This window comes from Watersipora subatra, chromosome 10 (genome assembly GCF_963576615.1).
Source record: "Watersipora subatra chromosome 10, tzWatSuba1.1, whole genome shotgun sequence".
Classification (NCBI taxonomy): Eukaryota; Metazoa; Bryozoa; class Gymnolaemata; order Cheilostomatida; family Watersiporidae; genus Watersipora; species Watersipora subatra.
In genome coordinates, this window is record NC_088717.1 from 18,604,018 (window position 1) to 18,626,483 (window position 22,466).

Below are 22,466 nucleotides of genomic sequence, written 5' to 3' on the forward strand. Positions count from 1 at the left end.
CTGTTGATGGAATATTAGTTTCTAAAGACACACCGATTGAATTCTTGGTACTGACCAATTGGTACTTGGATCGGATAGAAAAAGCTAGAAACCTTCTCTTCAACAAAAAAAATTTACCCCAAAACTATTTGTTTTTTAGTTCATAGCAAATATACATGTACATACTCCAACAGACTCAAAGAACTGCAACCATTATGTTTCTTCAGTTACCTTTAAAACTTAACTCATTTGAAAAAGTATGAAAAAAACTTTTTGCTTTAATTGATTTCGGTTTTTTTTCATTGAGTTTCACAAGCTTGGAGTTTTAATATGATGTAATTAAAATATAATTGTATATTGTATTGTAATATAATATAATTCACAAGGATTGGTGTTATTCTAAGTACCTTCATAGTTTATGGAAAGTTGTTAATACTGTCTAGGATCAGAGGACCAGCTTGTATATACAAGAATAACCTTCAAAATGTAAATATAATCGACCTTGATGTCTCATTTGCCTAGAAAGTGTAAGTTTTATATTCCATTTGTAGCCATAAGATACTCTGAATTGTTGTTAAATTATATTATTAGTTGAAATATTTAATGACTATTACAGATATTTGCTGAGCATATAACCCCTGGTTCTCACAGATGGGTAACATATGGTTGGTTCTACTAGTGAACTTACTTCAAATAAGCTGGCAAGAGGTATTACATGTACCAGTGGAAACTGAAAGTGGCACAGTGGTGGTTACCTATGAAAGAGATGACAACTCCATGACCTGTTCGTCTCTGTGGTGGAGTAGCAGAGAAGAGTGCAAATATTATGGAGAGTGCTGTAATGATCCAGTGAGAGTCAGAGAAGTTCTAGAACCAGGAACATATCAGTGCCAGAATATTGGAACTACGCAAGGTAATATTCATAACTCTTACCTGTGTCCATTATTGGTTAGAGAGTGAAAGCTTTAAACACTCCAGTTGTTATCACGGTAATTAACCGAATTTATTAATCCCTGAGAATAAACACTCCCTGTATTTTCAGACAGGGAATAGCACTAAAGTTATTATGCATAACCCATTAAACGGTGCCTGATACAATTAAATTTATTTTTATTGTTTTCAGCAGCATGGAACCTAGATTCCAGCTAATCTGTAACTCGATCTGGTTGGAATTTAGGCCCTGTACTTATTGCCACCAGCTCTACCAACATTTGCAGTAAAAATTGGTCGTACCTTAATATAAGATATATTTGTATACAAATAATATCATAGCATAAACGCAAACACTAAACATGAGCGCAGCTACTCTGTCTGTTGATAGAATGTGTTGCGTTAGATACGTATTTTCTCGTGTTAGAATCTTCAATCTTTCCTTGCTAGTTGGACAGCGTCCAGCCGGTGGCATACTCAGAGAGTGTGTTCTATGTAGTCGGTTATCCTCGATGGTGGCTCGGCTGCTTTTACCGCAGATAACAGAGTGAATCAATTAGTAAATAAGTACAGAAAAGTAGTATTAATTGATAACAAATAATTACACGTATTAGATCAAGCTTGTATCTCAGAGAACAACGCGGTTGATGCTACTTGGTTTAAAGCTTTTCATTTCAGCTGCCGACGCTCACCATTTACACAACTTCTCTTTAATTTTCAAGCTTCATTTAAGTCTGCAAAAAGCATAACTGCATGTCAGTACTGTAACTACATGTGAGTGTTGTAAGTACTGTAACTACATGTGAGTGTTGTAAGTACTGTAACTACATGTGAGTGTTGTAAGTACTGTAACTACATGTGAGTATTGTAAGTACTGTAACTACATGTGAGTGTTGTAAGTACTGTAACTGCATGTGAGTGTTGTAAGTACTGTAACTACATGTGAGTGTTGTAAGTACTGTAACTACATGTGAGTGTTGTAAGTACTGTAACTACATGTGAGTATTGTAAGTACTGTAACTACATGTGAGTATTGTAAGTACTGTAACTACATGTGAGTATTGTAAGTACTGTAAGTACATGTGAGTATTGTAAGTACTGTAACTACATGTGAGTATTGTAAGTACTGTAACTACATGTGAGTATTGTAAGTACTGTAAGTACATGTGAGTATTGTAAGTACTGTAACTACATGTGAGTGTTGTAGGTACTGTAACTACATGTGAGTATTGTAAGTACTGTAACTACATGTAAGTGTTGTAAGTACCACAAGTACATGTGAGTATTGTAAGTACTGTAACTACATGTGAGTATTGTAAGTACAGCAACTACATGTGAGAATTGTAAGTACTGTGACGACATGTGAGTATTGTAAGTACTGTAAGTACGTGTAAGTACTGCATTCATAGTGTAGCCTGCTACACGGAAAACTCAGGCGCACTTACATATGCGATGCACCGCGGGTGTTTACAGTGTGTAAAGATATTTTACATATTTTCTTTTGGGATTATGATCAAAGTATAGAACATTGACTATAAAAGACATACTTGACTTGGTTTAACTAATGAACTGGGATTTTAAAGCTATGTTAGATTCGATTTGTTATCTCATATTGTTGCTATAAATAGCTAAAAAGCATTAAGGAGAAGCTGGCATGTAGTTGTGTGAAATAAGATGCTTGACTTTGCTCAGCAGAGTGGTTTTCAAATTCAAGATGAATATATATTTTTAATGAGTTCTTAGCTAAGTTCACAGGCTTTACCTTGCAGATGCTTTGCATAAATCTCTAAGGAGTTGTCAATGTTATTTCTGAAGCTATGCTTTACTTGTGTTTGAATGAGACAGTTACAACATTCAGTAGTTTCATCTGTTTCTGATTAACAAATCTGTGTGAAATTAAAACAATAAGTTGACCCAAACAAGCAAAAGCTACCAAACATTCAGCTAATCAAAAACGGCTCACTTTGCATGAGCAAAAGAGCACAACTCCCTAAATGCTAGTAAACTAGTCATAGAGTGCTCCACTTGATATTTAATTTCCAGTAAATGATTTTGTTTTATTAAATAAAATAGGTCTAAATAGGAGACAATTCCAACTTTTTTGTTAGCATAATAACTTGCTCTTTCTTGTGTTGCATAGGAGCATTGAATAACCTGCACAGCTACCACTTGTACACATTTACACAAAGGTACAGTTGAAGCTCAAAAAAACTTTGTTAAAATATCGGACATGCCGAGTAGTTATATACCATTTTATATTTATACCTAACATTATTGAATAAATGCTCATTGCACCACTGATAGGTTTGCTACAGTTTGCACCAAAAACTAGCTTTTTATGCCCAATTGAAATGGAGTTATGAGCATCGATTCGTTGTAAGCCGTATTACGATAGCCGCAAGGATGCTATTAAATAACATGCTATAAATCTGAATATTTATCAGTTATTCAACATAATCTGTCAAATGATACAAATACATATTCATGAACAAGTAACATAAACTAACCATATTTATATTATATGCAGAAACAAAAATTTACGCTTTTAAAACAAAAATATTTTCATCGTTTGCTCAGATAGCTGCGTTCTGATTGTTGCTTTCAATGGAACAAATATCTTCTAGTGGTCCAATACCTTCCACAACATCTTTTGGTCTCAACTTTTTTTCCGCCCTGCTCAACTAGTTGATATTAGCATTCAAATAATTTTTTTGGCGGAGCAAAACTTTTTCGTGCTGCATTTAGCACCAATTCAAGGCCTGAAATCTTGCTTGTTAAAAGTTTGCTTGCGTAACCTTTGGTCCAAAACTTGCAAATCGGTTTTTTTATGCATGTCCTTCGAAATATTAGGACCGCGTTAAACAAGGAACTACAATTAATCTGAGACAGTTAGTAGTTATTTTTATGGCGTTGCTTTTAAAGTTCCATCTACATGTACCACCGTAAATTTCATTCGATTTCAAATATGTACGTGTAATTTGAAGTATCAGGATCGCGTCCAACAACAAACCACTATTAGCCTGTGACAGTAATTATTTCTATAGCATTGCTTTGAAAGTTCATCTACCATCGTAAATTTAAGCAACTTTTTATATAAATGTAGGCTACTTCTAAGTAAAATGACCGCATTAAATAAAGAGCTGCTGCTAACCTGAGATTGTTACTGATTTATTGCTATGTTGCTGCTTTCAAAGTTTCGACCAAAAAAAATACGAAAAGCTTTGCAATTGGGCAGCAAGAGAATTAACTGATGTTGTTATAAATGATTCATTATTGATATGATTTTTTGAACACTTTTCTACTGATCAGTTGATATTGCAGTGTCGAAAAGATCAAATAATGTCAAAGTGGCGGTCAAATGGAGGTGGCATTCAATTGGAGAGTGATGCTTTATTTTTCAACCCTTCTCTCAGAGTGGCGGTCAATTGAAGGTGGCGTTCACTTAGAGGTTTTACGGTATATGCCTCATTTTATAGGGTATGTGGTTAATAGCTGCCCACAGGAGACTGAAGAAGAAGTTAGTCAGCTCTGTACACAAGGGAACAATACAAAAGAACCAGGTGCTGTTAATAAATCAAACTAGATCACTTGTATCTTTTCTAAAAGAAGTTTCATTAGTTAGTTTGAGATAGGCTGAAAACCATTTTTGATAATTCTTTAAAAATGTTTCTATTTTTAGACTTGAGTATATCAAGATGGCCTGTAACTGGAACTTACACAGGAATAACCTACAGTAACATGTACTGCGCAATTTGTAACGGAGCTCTATCTCCTGTCACTAACAATAATATCTCTGGAGTATTTAATTCCCAGAAAGCTCTAGAGTTCTGGACTATTGAAGTGTATTGTGACAATGCTACGATAGAGCTCATTGAGAGTGATGAGAGATATTTTGTGACCACAGAAGAGCTTCAGAAACACCTACAACAAAGGTGGGCTTGTGTATATGCTGTTTTTTTTTACTAAACAATCTGATGTTGTTATTTATTACCAAAAAAGGCTATTTTTTATGTTGCATTCTAGATGAGCGTTTAGTTTATGAGTTCTAAAAGTATATTTGCTCAAGCACAGCCGACACACTATCATGTTTGTTTATAAGTACTTATAAGGTTTGCAGTGTCATGTACCATTAGAGATCATATGTGTATTGAGTATGCGCAAAATTACTCTAGCATTTGGCAAGGTGTCTGCATGGTTTAGTGGTACTGTGCTTAGCTTTGAATCCCTCCATTTGGGTTTGATTTTCGTGTGGTGTAACCTTTTTTCCTAATGCTCTTAGCGTGTTGACAAATGGACACAGCCTCAACACTTCATAATTCTGTCAGCTGATGACTCTATACCTTCAGGTCATGTTGGACAACCCTACGTCCAACATATCTTGGCATCTATCGTGAGGGTTGTGGCAACTACATTACTCACTGCCCTGATGACTATCCCGAGGGGGAACTCAAAGACTTGTGTGACAAAGGGCCAACCAATAAAGTCTGTGCAAACATATATTACCACTACTTCTGTCAGAGCGAATCATACAAGAATGTATTTTGTCAGATCTGCTGGGTAAATCGAACAGTCAGCATTCTTGAGGAAGAAACAATAGAGCCAGTAGGTAAGCAGACAATTTGTGGCTGTCTAAAAGCTGAACCGACCAAGCATGCATGTCCAAGTTATTCCTGCAACATTTAATACAAAACCGCTCTTTTATGACAATGATTGTTTCAGTTGATCAACTAAGTTACTTCAAATTTTTTACACAATCCTTTCTATGTTGCCTATGTCATTAGATGTGTGTTTCTTTGGTTGCTTATATAATTAGACATGTTTTTTTTATGTTGCCTATATTATTTAAGTTGTGATAAACAATAAAATTTTGTGTTCACAAAAATGGAAAATACTTGTTAGTGCAGCCTGGCAATAAAACCAGCTGTCACAATAACTATAAAAGCCCAATTAATGACTTAATCTTCAAATAATAACCATAATAACAATGAGAATAATAATATTAATGATAATAGTAATATTATAGATAATAATGACCTTCAATTAATAATGCATCCATAATGACCATATTATACTAATAGGTAATTTACTTTCATAATTTTGCTTTCAGGGACCCTTCTGTTGACGGCTCAGCCAATCAGCTGGCAGCTACCTAATGTAACCGAGTTCAGAGCTGACAGCTTCAGCATTCTTCCAGATCTTCCTAAATACTTTATAAGTCTAGATAATGATGACTATCTCACCACATTACCTTTAGTATATTATGCCAGAGGTAAGTGCTATCAGCTACTTGGTATATGACAAAGTTGAGTGCTAGCAGAATACTACCCTTGGTATATAACAAAGGTGAGTGCTAGCAAAACACTACCTTTGATATATGACAAAAGTAAGTGCTAACAGAACACTTCCCTTGGTATACGACAAAGGTGAGTGTTAGCAGAACACTACCCTTGATATACGACAAAGGTGAGTGCTAGCCGAACACTACCCTTGATATATGACAAAGGTGAGTGCTAGCAGAACACTACCCTTAGTATATGACAAAGGTGAGTGCTAGCAGAACACTACCCTTAGTATCTGACAAAGGTGAGTGCTAGCAAAACACTACCTTTGATATATGACACAGGTGAGTGCTAGCAGAGCACCACCCTTAGTATATGACAAAGGTGAGTGCTAACAGAACACTACCCCTAGTATATGACAAAGGTGAGTGCAAGCGGAACACCACCCTTGGTATATGACAAATGTGAGTGCTAGCAGCACGCTATTTTTAGTATACAACAAAGGTGAGTGTTAGCAGAACAATATCCTTGGTATCCGCCAAAGGTGAGTGCTAGCAGAAGACTACCTTTGGTATATGACAAAGGTGAGTGATAGCAAAATGCTACCTTTTGTACATAAAAAATGTGACTGCTAGCAGAACACTACCCTTGATATATGACAAAGGTGAGTGCTAGCTGAACACTACCCTTAGTATATGACAAAGGTGAGTGCTAGCAAAACACTACCTTTGATATATGACAAAAGTGAGTGCTGGCAGAACACTTCCCTTCATATACGACAAAGATGAGTGTTAGTAGAACACTACCCTTGGTATACGACAAAAGTGAGTGCTAGCAGAACACTACCCTTGGTATATGACACAGGTGAGTGTTAGCAGAACATTACCCTTGGTATATATTCATGCTGCTTAGCAGAATAATTAAGCACATACTGATTACTAATGAACATCTCTCACAGTGCACAAAACTGCCAAGCGTACTAGTATACTATAATATAACATAATATTGTATATAATATAATAATATACCGTAAAACCTCTAATTGTACGCCATGGCGCTCTTTTTTGTAACCCTTCTCTCATATTGGTGTTCAAATAGAAGTGTCGTTCAAATAGAGGTGGCGTATTTATAAAGGTCGCATTCAATTAGAGGTTTTGTGTGTTAGAGGTTAGTTATTATGACAGGAAGAATTTGTTTATCGGAGGGTTTCCAAAAAATGTTTATACGTTATCTCACAAACAGGTGCTGATGAAGCATTCTGGAACTTGGGGAGTATTTTATGTCAGAGTAACTACAGTAAAGTCTGTGGAGAGTTCATTGTGTATCCTGAGGAAGGAGAGTGTTCTCTTCCTGGCTGCGGTGAGGGATGGGCGCAGGACCTACTCAGCGAATGTGCCAAAGTTGACCGCTACGCTTACAATCCTGAGAATACATTTAATAGAAGCTTCTTGTGGGCAGACTCACTGTTGGCTAAAAGCCTCAGCACCTGTGAAAGTGACGTTGAATTTAAAAACTGCAGGTAAGTTCTTTCATATTAAATGTTTGTTTTTAACTTATCAACATCTCGGACAGTAGTCTGTCTTTAGCAGATCTATCAGTATATTTATGAGTTTCACCTAAAATTAAAAGCTTTTTATTACCTGTTATTTGCTACTTCTAAAATCTCAATTTCTAACTTTTTATAGCGAATGTTTTTACACGGGAGGTATTTGCGTAGAAATTAATGGCCTAGTAATAGTAATGGTTGTTCTAGAACGTTCTAGAACAACCTGCAAACAGCTTGTTGGGTCACAATTCTCAAAAAGGCCCCTGGTGGTGGCAGGAATGACATCCAACCTTAAATTGCTGTCTGTAACTAGTCATGTCTCTACTCATTGAGGTTTCCATTGCCACTGGACTCAGACATGTCCAGCCAAAACCACTGAGCCATAGTTTTGCTAATAATCTATTGACAGAACCTATTAATTGCTAGCAATAATAATTTGTAATAATACGTTTTTATCTTTGACTCGCCTAAAAGCTTTCAGTATATTTTTTGCTAGTCAGGTCATAGTTGTTTTTAAGTCATCACCAATCATGCATGTAGAGTTTAGCTATAGTTACAATACTACAGAGACTTCAAATGACTTGATGTTTTGCGGTGCTACACAAGAGACTTTGCTTCACCGTGTTAACAAATTGTTTCACCACAAAATGGTTTAGTTCATTACTATCTACACTAATAAAATGGTTAGGAAAATTTCCGAGAATTCTGAAACTCTTAGCTCTTTTGATGGCTTTAGAGAATGTTCTCCTGCATACTGTTTTTTAAATAAATTAGCTCACGCAATTTCAAGGTTACACACCAGTTTCAGCATTCTTGACATCTACGCAGAAGTTGAGCTTGTAAAAAAACAATTTAAAGTAACCTGCATACTAACATTATTATCTGTTACATTTTTATAGAAATTTGATGATATAGTTTAAAAGAATTAAAATTCTGTTCTTCTGGGTTGGAATTTAACCTGAATTATACAAAAGATTTTAAATGCATTCGTATACTTATCTAATACAAAAGAGTAAAGTTTTGTTATAAAATGCCATGGTTATACCAAATGCTATTGGTATCATCATTGCGGTGGATTGTTGTATATTGTGTTATGACAGTCAAATCTGACAAGAATTTCTGCTGCACTAATACAGAATCTAATTAGAATAGCTACAATTGGGAATTTTAGTCACAACTGTTATATGAAATGTGTCAGGTGTTTTCCTACTTGCTATATTTTTAAAAGGAAGCCGTGACTGGCTAGTGGTCATCACACTATCAAGTGTCCGGCCAGCGGTTTGAGCACAGCTACAGAATTTCAAAGAATGCATCTGGTTTCAAATTGTTTTAGTGTGAAGCAGACAACACTGACAAAAATTCTGAATTAGGCAATGGGAAACCAATTCAGTACCATTTCAAAAACTCAACCAAAGCAACTAGGCAAGATTGTGACAAGAAAGAGCTGCCTACCGCAGAACACTCCAAGATAGCATTTTTACATGATTATATTTATAGCCTACCATTATATAAATATATCATCTATATTGTTCAATAATAATTATAAGTTAAATATGTATTATTTTATTATAACATTATTCAGATTAAAATGAAATAAAATACTGTTACATTATTTTTAGATATTTTAATTGTTTATCATATTTTTTTATATCATATTAGTAACATAAGAAATCTCAAATATATTTTTTATATTTAAAATAGGTGTGACCAAAGATGCCACTACTTTGGAGACTGTTGTTCGGATGCCCCTCCGCTTCCTGCCTACCTAACAATTACACCATTTGACCAATCAGACTGGACCTGCTACAATGTTTACCAATCATACTATGAAGGCCTCATTGTGATTGGCTCATGTCCTGATAACACGACGGAGACTGCCTCTTTGTGTGAGAGTGGTGAGATAGGAGCCTGGGATCTACATGGATGGCTCGTATCAGACAAGGAAACTAAGCTAACGTAAGGATACTTTTGAATAAGAATTATGTTCACTTATATGGACTGAGTATAAGTTGAAACTTCATTGGCTAGAAAATTGACGTAAGTTATTTGCTATTTGTCAGAGAACTAAGTAAGCTGTATCTGAAAAATTTAGTCAGTTAAGCTAATGTAAGCATTTTCTACTTTAGTGGCAACATTATGTCAAGCTAAATGAAAACTGTATATACGGTATACTGCAAAACCTCTAATTTAACACCATCTCTCTTTGACCGCCACCATAAAAGTTTAAAAAATAAAGTGCCCCTCTTTAATTGAATTCCATTTTCATTTGACCTCCACTTTGAAATTGTTTGATCTTTACAAACTCACTATAGCAAGTGATCAGTAGAAAGACATTCACAAATTTGCACTAATAATGACTCAGTTACATCAATGACAATTATTTCTTTCGTCGTTTTTGTTCGTATCAAATTCGTTTTCCAATTTCAAAGCTTTTTAGTTTATTCGTTAAAATTTTGAAAGCAACACTATGAAAACATTTAGCAAATGTATCAGGTTAATAGTAGTTCCTTGTTCAACACAATTTTGATATGATATGTACATGTATGTCAACGTATGGGGAAAACTGCTTACATTAAGGACGGTATGAAAGACAATATCTAGGCTACAAGTTGTGCGGGGCGATGCACGCTTTTACGCATTGCATTTGTGTGAAATGCAAGACTTAAATGTTTTGCCCTACTAAAAAATTGTTTGGACAGTTTAGCGAGAATTGTACAGCAACAATTCTGCTGTACAATTTCCAACAAATTGTACAGCAGGGCACTGGCTATAATATCATCACAGGTTAATTGAAAGCAATAAATATCAACTGGTAGAGATATTTCTTAAACTCCGGATGCATATTTATTTAGATGCTACAACAAGTTAAAAGTAAGTTAGCAGATTTATTGCATCTAAATAGGTTAATGTTGCTTTGCTTGAAGGAGAGTGCAAAATGCAAGCAACATTTGCTTTGCCCGTAAATGGGTTAAATTAATCTCGCAAAAATTCCGACAAGCATTTTAAAAAATACCACGCCGACTTCTATTTGAGTGCCACCTCTATTTGACCACCATTATAGCGAAATGGTTGAAAAGTAGAGCACCACGGCGTTCAAATAGAGATTTTACAGTAGTTTTGTATTTTGGTGCAATTAGTTGTACATGTATCTGCCATTTTAACCAAACTGCTACTGACATGAAGTTGTGCGTATTCCTATGATAGCAGAACTGCACTTGACATCAAGTAGCAAGTGGCTACCATGGTCCTAGAACTATAATTGACACCAAGTAGCAAGTGGCTACCATGGTCCTAGAACTATAATTGGCATCTAGTAGTAGGTATTCCTATGATACCAGAGCTTCTATTGACATCTAGCATTACGTATCCCCATCATACTGGAACCATTATACTTCAGAAAACAAGAATATACAGTTAGATATAAGCTACTATAATTGACAAGAGAGGTAATTAATTCATTCTGACAGTTTATACTGAGTTTATCATGTAAAATATAATGATTCTAGAATGTTCTTAGTATGTGCTGGCCAACTGGAACACACCAGAATGGGTGTACAGCTATAGTCTATGCTCCCAGGCTCATTCCATAAAAATAGTTTTTAAATGACAGTATTTCATCTTTTGTTTGTAATAAATATTGAAATACCGTATTTTTTGTTCCCAAAAATAACAAAATAATTAGGCTAATTTTTTGATCACCAAAAAAAATCATAACCTTTACATCAAGAATAGCAACATATTAAAATTTAACTGTGGCTCATACCTTGTAACATATTTTTAATTAACAGTGCAGCCAAAGTGCTGCGTGTTAGCATATCACATCATTCCTTGTAATAAATAATATTTTGTTATTACTTTTTCGTGAGAACTGATACAGGAAATATAAACACTTTAACCGAATGCGCTATTCCAGTATATCAACTGCTAGCATTAAATTCCTAGTAGTGATTCGTGCCTTCTTATAGTTGTTACGGTTTTGTTCTTTCGTTTAAAACACAGTACTGTTACAAATTAATGTTGGAGCAGGCATGGGATGCAGTACAGAGCGGTATAATTACTATATTTATTGCGGAAAGTAGTTAATTGAATTAGCAAATCTTTCAGCAAAGCAAAACTTGAGGTGGTTTTTGGAAACTTAGTAAAATAAAATTTAGGGTCGAGCAACTGGTAGGGTTTAGAAAACAAACTACCGATAATAGCTTACCCAACTTGAATAACTATCGATTGACAGATGCATGATGCTACTGAATGTCTGATGAAAGAGTTATCATATGGTTTCTCAGACTATTACACATGATTCCTTTAATTGATAGCAAAATCACTGAGCTTTCAGCTGCTTTCAGCTTACCAACCTATTATATACAACTTCACTCAGCTTGTTTAACTAGTGAGATCAAGAACTGTGGTAATGCAGGTATGATAAGGAAACTACTAACATCTACCGTTTTTAAAGTCATCTAGCAAATGAACATTAAATAAAGCGAATACTTTTAGCATACGAACCCAAAAATATATTCAATATAAGGAATACCCTTACTAGGCCAGCTTCATTACATTTCTTTGTCAAGGCTTCAGTGCTCCTGGCAACTTAATATGTTTGTGCGTTATGCCCTGTCATCTATACCAATCCATAAATAAGGCATATAGTACTCAATACAGAGTGTACTGCATGTACCTTTATACATAATACATTATTTGAAGGCTTAGGAACTAGACTATAGCAATGATACACCCCTCTCATCTTTAGGTACAAGAATATCTACTGCGCTAGCTGCAATGGAGCATCAGATATCATTTTCTGGGATGTTTTGATGGATTGCTCTACTTCTAATGGGAGAGTTACGTAAGTATTATGACTCATATCTACCAGTAGTAGTAACTACCAGTGGCTAGTAAGTATTACGACTTGTATCTACTAGTAGTAATAACTACCAGTGACTAGTAAGTATTATGACTCATATCTACTAGTAGTAATAACTACCAGTGACTAGTAAGTATTATGACTCATATCTACTAGTAGTAACTACCAGTGACTAGTAAGTAATATGACTCGTATCTAGTAGTAGTAGTAGCTACCAGTGACTAGTAAGTATTACGACTCATATCTACTAGTAGTAGTAACTACCAGTGACTAGTAAGTATTATGACTCATATCTACTAGTAGTAGTAACTACCAGTAATTAGTAAGTATTATGACTCATATCTACTAGTAGTAGTAACTACCAGCAACTAGTAAGTAATATGACTCGTATCTACTAGTAGTAGTAGCTACCAGTGACTAGTAAGTATTATGACTCATATCTACTAGTAGTAATAACTACCAGTGACTAGTAAGTATTATGACTCATATCTACTAGTAGTAACTACCAGTGACTAGTAAGTAATATGACTTGTATCTAGTAGTAGTAGTAGCTACCAGTGACTAGTAAGTATTACGACTCATATCTACTAGTAGTAGTAACTACCAGTGACTAGTAAGTATTATGACTCATATCTACCAGTAGTAGTAACTAGCAGTGACTAGTAATTAGTATGACTCATATCTACTAGTAGTAATAAATACCAGTAACTAGTAAGTATTATGACTCATATATACTAGTAGTAGTAACTACTAGTGGCTAATCACGCTGAACTAACTCACTTTTTAGATAAAATCAAGTGAGACCTTCAAAGATCAACTTGCTCAAATATTAATATATTTTATCAGAAAGTTTTAGTATTTTTCTATTATTGGTGATTGTTTTGATGTTTGAGGTGGTCTGACTGCCGTATTGTTTCAAGATTGAAATCAACAAAATTTGATCGCAGTTAAAACGCTAACATACCCTATTATAATGTATTAGGATTACCATTTCTATGTAATAAACCACTTTTGTTTCGCCAGCCTTGAAGGAAGTGCCATAGTAAAGGTACTTAATGCAGTTGGCAATTATGTGTAGACAACCCCAAATGTAATATGTACAATTTTATTATTTAATTTATTGGAAGTCCAAAACACTAATAATCACCATCAGCCAGACCTTACTTTGAATCTTTTTTTTTGTTTTAGCGGTGAATGCTCTTTCCATATGTACACTTTACCACCCCAGCACAGGGATATTTTCTACCCATGCATTTTGGACACCACATTTGTATCCTCTTGTCCAGATATGTTCAAAGGGTGGCAACTAAATCAAGACTGTCGGAGGAAGCCAACTTCATTTGTTTATGTCGGGTATTCCACTTACCGAAACTCCTATTGTGCCATTTGCAATCTTGGAGATGATCTCGAGTTTTCCACAATTTCTCCGGAAGATGCATACCCGCGTCGTACAAGCTTTAGAACATCTTCTCCAACAGACATTGGAGAAGTCGGGTATCTTTTCCATAGAGTCCGATTTTCATATGAGTCGAAAAGCTGCTGTAGCAAATGTAAAACAGATGTCAGTGAACAGTGCCAGCCAATTACAAACCTGACTAACTCTGAGTGGGGCAGCACGATGCTGCCATTTTACCAAGGTTGCACGAGAGTTCCCTTTGATGTAAGCTGTCCAGGAGTAATGAATGCTGTAGTCAACTCAATGACTTTTAATTATTTTTGTCTAGGAGTGTCTGTCAATTGTCTTGTAACAACCACAACTGCAACTACAACTACAACGCTAGTACCAACAAAGTTTACACCACCATGGTATCCTGGAACCAGCAACTATCCTACCTATATTCATTTTACGCAAACTGGCACCGGCGGGATGTACACCCCACCGATCAGTCGCCCATCTGAAGCTACTCTTCCGGTTGTCATTGCTGGAGTTTTTTCTGGTAAAGTTGCGGCTAGTGACCAAGCATTCGAGGTGAAGAGAAAAGAACAATGGTTATCGGTCTCAAATGAAACTTACTGGTTCTGTCCTGACAGAGTGATTGTTACCAACAGCAGTGATGACCACTTCTACAAGATACTGCTAGGTTATGGTAATGTTCAGGTAGGAAGAACATGCTCAATCTGTTTGTTTTTCAACGTTGTTCTTAATTTTTATCATATCAGCTATGCTAAAGAATGAGCATGTGAACTTGAGTGTAAACATGAGTGTGAACACGAGAGTGAACACAAGTGCAAACACAGATGTGAACATGTGTGTGAACACAAGTGTGAATAATGGTGTGAGTGAAGGTATGAACACGAGTGTGAACACAGATGGGACGATGAGTGTGAAGGCAAGTGTACGCAGCTTCAAGAGATTAATTTGCAATCGTCATTTTGTAATCTATGAAGTTGAAAGCAAAGTATTTAATGTACATTCAAAGAGCAATCTACATGTACATGCATATAAAAGTGTTTTGTTTGATGAAAGGTCATAGGTCATCAGTTCTCGTGCTCAGCCAGGGTAACTTACTAAGCTTGCCTTGGGATATATTTTGCTCATCACATGTGAGATTCAGAGTAAAACATAAAAATGGGTCCACTAATTTAGTAGCATAAAGATGTTGGAAAGACTATTAATTACTGATTGTTATACCTGAAGCTCATTGTTTTATCTAATCAAATCTCTGATCTGAATTTCTGAAAGTAATTGTGAATTTTTTGTAGCTGCGGACTTACAAGAATATAACAGAAGCAAAGATGAAGAAAAGGAGTAAATTTCACCTGTATGACTTTATTAATATTGGCCTGTCTCTCTCAGCGATCGTCTTTTACCTTATCTATTTGATGATTTTCAAGAGGAAACGACTCACCACTGCTGATAAAATGATGATGGCTCTTCTTGTTTCTCTCTTCGGAGCACTGGTTTGTTTTGCTTGTATAACCACACCTCCGGTTACTGATCTGGTTGGTTGTCAACTCCTCGCTTTTCTGACACAGTTCTTCTTTCTATCTTCGCTGACTTGGAGTAACTCCATGGCCATAAGTATAGTGAAAACCCTTCATACCTTCCTTTTACACAGACAGTCTCGGCTCGAGTTTCTGTGTTACACCATCTACTCCTTTGGTTTACCACTCGCTTGTACGTCTATTACATACCTTCTTTCAACTGCCGACATTCACACCTTTACTAAAGGGGTTTATGAAACAGAAGTTCTTTGTTTCATTGGAGAGATCATTGTTTTATATGCATTGTTTTTAGCTCCAGTGTACCTGCTACTTTTGCTAAACTTTGTGTTGGGAGCCACCGCTATAGTAAAAGTGTCAAAAAGTGGAAATGTTGGTTCAAGCCAAGATAAAAATCGCATGAAAAAACAAATAATTTCAAGCTTCAAATTGTCTGTGTCATTAGGTTTAGGTTGGGTCTTGCTGTTTTTCGTTACGTTATTTGACACACTTCAGCCACAAAATTCCTCTGTACTTTGGAAAATTATGCAAGTCTTTGTTGAGCTTCAAGGTGTTCTGATTGTTATAAGCAATTTAATTGGATGGAAGTGCTTGCAATCTGCTGCTGAACATGTGAAACCTCGTATGAGTACCAGCCAATCGGACTCTACTAAAGTAACCAGCACTGCTGAACCAGCAGAAACCAGAGCGTTGACTGGTGACATACCGATGTGACCAATTAATGAGGAGGAATGAGACGACCCCTAATGTACAATGTTGTGTTTTTTTCACAGACTAATAGAACCGTTAGATTTGACATACTATTATAACACTATCGGTACCTTGTTTATAGTAGTGGCTTATGCACTGCAGGTAAACTAGCAACCATGACTTTTACTAATTGTAAGACTTGATATATATCATGAAATAAACTCTGCTGTAAATGTCCAAATTGGTTTGTTTATTATTGTATTGGAAGTTCTGAAGCGCCTAGTAAAGATCAACAGAGGGTCTGATTAACGTTGTCGTTCTTTATGATGTGAACTGATACAAACAATAAACTATACATATCCATAATTATTCCTTTTGTATAATCATTATAATCCTTTTGTAGTCATTGTATGTGTATAATAAGGCTAGCCATTATATAACCATGTGTTGAGGGCGGGGCCTGTTTTTATTGTAACTCTTCTATAACTACCCATCCTCCTTACCCTTTCGAGCTTGCTAAGGCTGGCCCTCTCAAATATAAATACAGTGCATCCTCAGAATATGATTTTGATCTGTTCTAAAGTTGGCGGCGTGGGGTGAAAAAATTGTATGTTGGGTGTAGAAACCATAGCAATTATCTAATGCAAACATCTCCAAGTGAAAATCATCAAAATTTTGTATATATAAATGCTGAACATATTTTAAAACTTAGTAACAAAATAGTATGTTAACCTTAGTAACTATAATTACCTAAAGTAACTTTATTATATATATTGAATTTATTGGTTATGATCTGCAGTAAATTGTAATGTTACAATGTCTATGAGCAGTACTACGTAACATAAAAAGCCCTTACATTCAAGACAGACGTACGTATAGCAAAAACTTTGAAGTCACTTCAAATAGGTTTAGTTTACTAAACACACACGTTTGAAGTTAAATTTTAGTGTGTATGTTTAACTATTTTACTGAATTTCAACTTTTTATCATTAAAACTTTCCCACTTATCAGTTTTTGTCTTCGCTTTTACTATAACTGTTAGAGGAGCTGTTTAGAACATTTTTCAACCTATATGGGCAAAAAACCTGAACTATGCTGTTTTCATAATGAAGTGAGGTTTTGTTAGTAGGTTAAGGAAAGTTGTCTGACCACTGGACCTTTTTTAGGTAGAGAGTGCTACTTCAATTTTGCTACTGGTTTTGAAGGGAAAATTTTACCGTTTTCTACACAAATATTGCTAAACTCTTTCAGGCATTGTGAAAATATTTTCAGCGACCAGCATTTCGGTGTTTTTTTCATTATGACGGTGCGCACAAGCACTCATCATTATCAATAAATGACTAGGTTGCCAGTTTCTTAAATTGCGCCAGCGTCACAGTGCACCAGCAGGTTAGTTATATCAACTTGGCCATTTCCACTTGTCAGGACCCACAGGAAATTGTATTCTCCTTTCAAAAAGCAGCAGTAAGTTTGCAGCTGCCTTCCTTGCAAACCAAGGGTTGGAAATCAGACAACCTCCCTCCCTTAGTCTGTTAACCAAAACCCACCTAATTTATTAATCATAACGCATCATGCTGTCAAACACAATAGTAGAATATACAATGACATAATATTTGGATTTATATGAATTCCAAAACTTGACAATACTAAGAAAATTAGTCCCAACTTATGAAATTAATGGTCCTTTTATACATGTAGTTTGATTGTGCAAGAATTCACCAGACTACATCGATTGTGTGTATCTAAAAGCATTTGTAGTTATAAGTTAGTCAAAGAAAACGCAGAAGTATAACTTTTACAACACAAGGAAGATGCGATATTTTTAGAAAAGGTAGGTTACTTGCATGATAATTTGCACCATTGTAGTGCAATTTAAAAAGCTGACCTACGGCAGCTTACAAATACCTGATTATTTAAAATTTTACATCACGCTCATACGATATGGTTTTCTCTACGCAGACGCTCTTTGTTCCTTTCAGCTGATGATAAAGTCATCTTATTCAAATCCCTGGCTCGCCGCACTCAATATAGTCTTTATTCAATCAGAACGCCTGCTAGACTCCAAATTAATTGTGTTGCCAGGGAATGAAGATTCCATCAATTGTAGATATTGCTTGTCATAAATGTAGTCGAAATCCTACACTTCGTAATGGGTTAGGATGTTGTTTGCTTGGTATTAATTCATGTGAAAAACAACAGTGTAATATGCTAAGCAAATCTAGCAAAGAGCAGTCAAAGCCCATGTTTGACCTAATAAAGAAAATCCTCCAAATACAATTGTCCCTTGAAGTCATAGCTGACAGGTCTCGACAGGTTCTCTGTTGGATAACCACCATCTCATGGTACTACAAATCAAATAAGCTTATTATAAGCATTGGAGCAGGCATGCAGTATGAAGAATTAATGTACGTGACATTCAATGTGACAACACTGTGCAGCCAAAACAGCACTATTATAGTCTTAAAACAAGGCAATAAAACTTTTGCGAGAAATAAATTTACTGCACATATGAATATTCAAGTTATAAATTGTAACATTTTATATGGAAATACCATGTGCTAACTTAAAACACATGAACAGGCATGCATCCAGTTGACTTTATTTCATTTTCTAGAAAACTCTTTTCTGTTTAATATATATTTTACAGTAACCAAAAGTTATGCACATATTGTTATAATACAGCAACAACAACATTGTTATTTAATGGCGTGTTATAAGTTGTTAAATAAACTAAAGAAAAATAAATCAAACTTATTCGGTTCCGCATTTGTGTTACAGGTTTCAAAATCCTGTGTAAACTATTCCTAGAATATTTGGATTTATCCTTCCACACATATGACCAACATCGCTTTCTATTTCATGGCATTAACATGCTGCATCCATAGAGTTATCTCCCCCTAGAGTGATAACTACACGAGCGTTTCCGGTGCCAACAAGGAGCGTTTAAGCCACGCCTCTTTTTTGTGCTAGTCAGTCGTAGTGATTGACTAGATCAATAACATCAGCCATGAGAAGGGTTAAACAAGGAGCATGAATTTCCAGTTAAGATAGTAATTAATGCTCATATTAAAAAAATGATGATTATGGTTTATTATTCTAATATATGCTTATTATTTAAAGCAATTCAATTCCTACCAGGATCACTAAACATATTATGGAAATGTTCACTTTTTCATATCTATTTCCATCAATGATATACAGCCCCCCACAGCCCCATACAGCAATAATATACAGCCAATGATATACAGCCCCCTGTATATCATTGTTTCCATAAACATAAATATTTCCATAATTTTAGGGAAATGAATATGGAAATTTTATTTTAGAAATATGGAAATGTTTTTGAAATGGAAATAATATGGAAATTTTATTGAAATGGAAATAATACAGAAATGTTATGGAAATGGAAATAATATAGAAATGAAGTAAGGAAATGTTATGGAAATAGAATTAATATGGAAATAAATTATGGAAGTTTTATGAAATGGAAATAATATGGAAATAAATTATGGAAATGTTATGGAAATGGAAATAATATAAAAATGAAGTAAGGAAATGTTATGGAAATGGAATTAATATGGAAATAAATTATGGAAATGGAAATTGTGACATACACGTAATCCCTGATACCTGCATGACTTGCAAAAGCACTGAATAGATAGTGTTAAGTAAATGATTTAATGCAATCAGTTACTCATAGATAAGATAGATAGTCATACTGGGGTTGTATTACATAAGTGTGATGGGAAGATAGTCGACTGCCATCAATTATGAGCTGTAGTACCCGAGTTGCCCGAGTAATAATAAAGTCTTTGGACAGAAAATTTATTTTTATATAACATTTACCATCCTAACATTTAAACTTCATATAATGAGAAAATATTTTTAAGCAGTTCAAATGAATTAATAGGAAAAACAAAACAACGGTAAAGGTTTTCAAGCTTTTTCAAAAAACTACAACTTTTAAATTTCATATCATGAAAGAAGTGTTTTGTTGAAATAAATTGGAAAAAAAAACTGTAAATGTGTTTAAATGTAAAATAATTAGCAAGTAATGGCTAAATAAAATCTGTTTAGTTTGGATTACAGTAAAAAACTATTTAATAAATAAAGTAATAAAAAAGTCTATTTTATTTTTAAATAATTAAAATTTAGTATAATTAAGTATAATTTATTTTTATCTAATATATAACAACATTTGCCACTCTTTCAAGCTTTTTGCTTGCTTACATCAAGCAACGATGTTACTAACTAGTGGACATTTTTGCTTCAAGCTAGTCTATGTATTTTATTGATATGTATTGAAATCTAATATTACATGCAAGGGCTGTTTGTGGACTGTGGGTAAATGAATCACTCTATCACCATACAATGTCAATACTTTCAGTTGATGGCAGTCGATTAGCTTCCCATCACACTAATGTAATACAACCCCAGTATGACTATCTATCTTATCTATGAGTAACCAATGATATACAGCCCCTCATGTGTGGGGGCTGTATATCATTGGAGTAACTGACTGCATTAACTCACTTACTTAACACTATCTATTCAGTGCCTTTGCAAGTCATGTAGGTATTGAATTGCTTTAAATAATAAGCATATATTAGAGTAATAAACTATAATCATCATTTCTTTAATATGAGCAATAATTACTATCTTAACTGTGGAAATTCATGATCATTCTCATGGCTGATGTTATCGTTCTGTCAATTACTACGATTGACTAGCACAAAAAAGGGGCGTGGCCCAAACGCTCCTTGTTGGCACCAGAAACGCTCGTGTTGTTGAATGCACAGTTATCACTCTAGGGGGGAGATTACTCTATGGCTGCATCCATCATTGTATGTTCCAGTTTGTGAACTGTCTGTTACTGCAACCTTCAACTCACTATCCATTACATTGACAATACTATTAGATTATCTACTTTTAAAACAGATCTGTTCAACTCACTCAATAGTTCCCGATTTCTGCCTTTTTATTTTTTTTCTTTCTTTGGAATGTAATAAAAATATCATTTTGATATAATAAAAGTTATGCATACACATTCCGATAAAATATTTTCCGTGTTTATATGTAATACATTTGAATGCCTAGCGTTGCCCAACTGATGTCTTTGAACAAAAAATCATTTTATTTAGCATATACAACATTTACTACTCTAACTTTTAAATTTCACATTATGAAAAAGGTTTTTTATCCAGTTTAAGTAAATTAAGAAGAAAATATAAACAGCTACAAAAGTGTAAATTTAGCATAACTAGCAAGTAATGGCTAGATAATCTCCTTTTCGCTACAATGATTACAATGAAAATGATTTGATATTGATACAACTAATGCCAACGGAGAAAACACAATAAAAATTCTGATTAAGTTGAATTGATAATAACAATGAGTAAATAGATGTGTGTGTGTATAAAAAAGGTTACCGTTACAGCAAAAGCTCATTGTATTCAAAGTTTTGATAGACGATACTGGTACCTCTTGATACTGGTACCTCTTGATACTGGTACCTCTTGATACTGGTACCTCTTAATACTGATACCTCTTGATACTGGTACCTCTTGATACTGGTACCTCTTGATAGTGGTACCTCTTGATACTGGTACCCCTTGATACTGGTACCTCTTGATACTGGTACCTCTTGATACTGGTACCTCTTAATACTGATACCTCTTGATACTGGATACCTCTTGATACTGGTACCTCTTGATAGGGGTACCTCTTGATACTGGTACCTCTTGATAGTGGTACCTCTTGATACTGGTACCTCTTGATACTGGTACCTCTTAATACTGATACCTCTTGATACTGGATACCTCTTGATACTGGTACCTCTTGATAGGGGTACCTCTTGATACTGGTACAAACATAAAGCAGTGAAGCACACGAGGGTACTTTGTCTGACCGAATGGAGAGAGGATGTAGAGGCGATCCCTAATCAAGATAATACAACTGTCCATGTGACAAGTCTTTAGCTTTCACAGGTTTTACAATTGACTTTAGGAAGAGCTGGAAATAGGAGTGGAACAGCACATTTGAAATTGAAACAGCACACTTGAAACTTAAAATTTAAAACAAAACAGGTACCAGATTTTGAAATGGTTTTAAAATTGTTCAAATGAAAGACAAATGCAAAAGGTAATATTAATTAATTTTGAAAAGTACATATTTAGCGTGTAAAATCGCCATATGCGCAATCCCTAATGTCAACAATAGTGTAGCCTAGTGGTTACGC

At 34.9% G+C, this 22,466-nt stretch overlaps 1 long non-coding RNA gene across 1 annotated transcript; it reads left to right on the forward strand.

Moving 5' to 3' along the window:
* The first annotated feature begins 635 nt into the window (after nucleotides 1-635).
* Nucleotides 636-4,638, forward strand: LOC137406658 (uncharacterized). Its single transcript, XR_010979933.1, has 3 exons — nucleotides 636-892; nucleotides 4,386-4,469; nucleotides 4,589-4,638. It is a non-coding gene; the product is annotated as an uncharacterized lncRNA (long non-coding RNA).
* The last annotated feature ends 17,828 nt before the right edge of the window (nucleotides 4,639-22,466 follow it).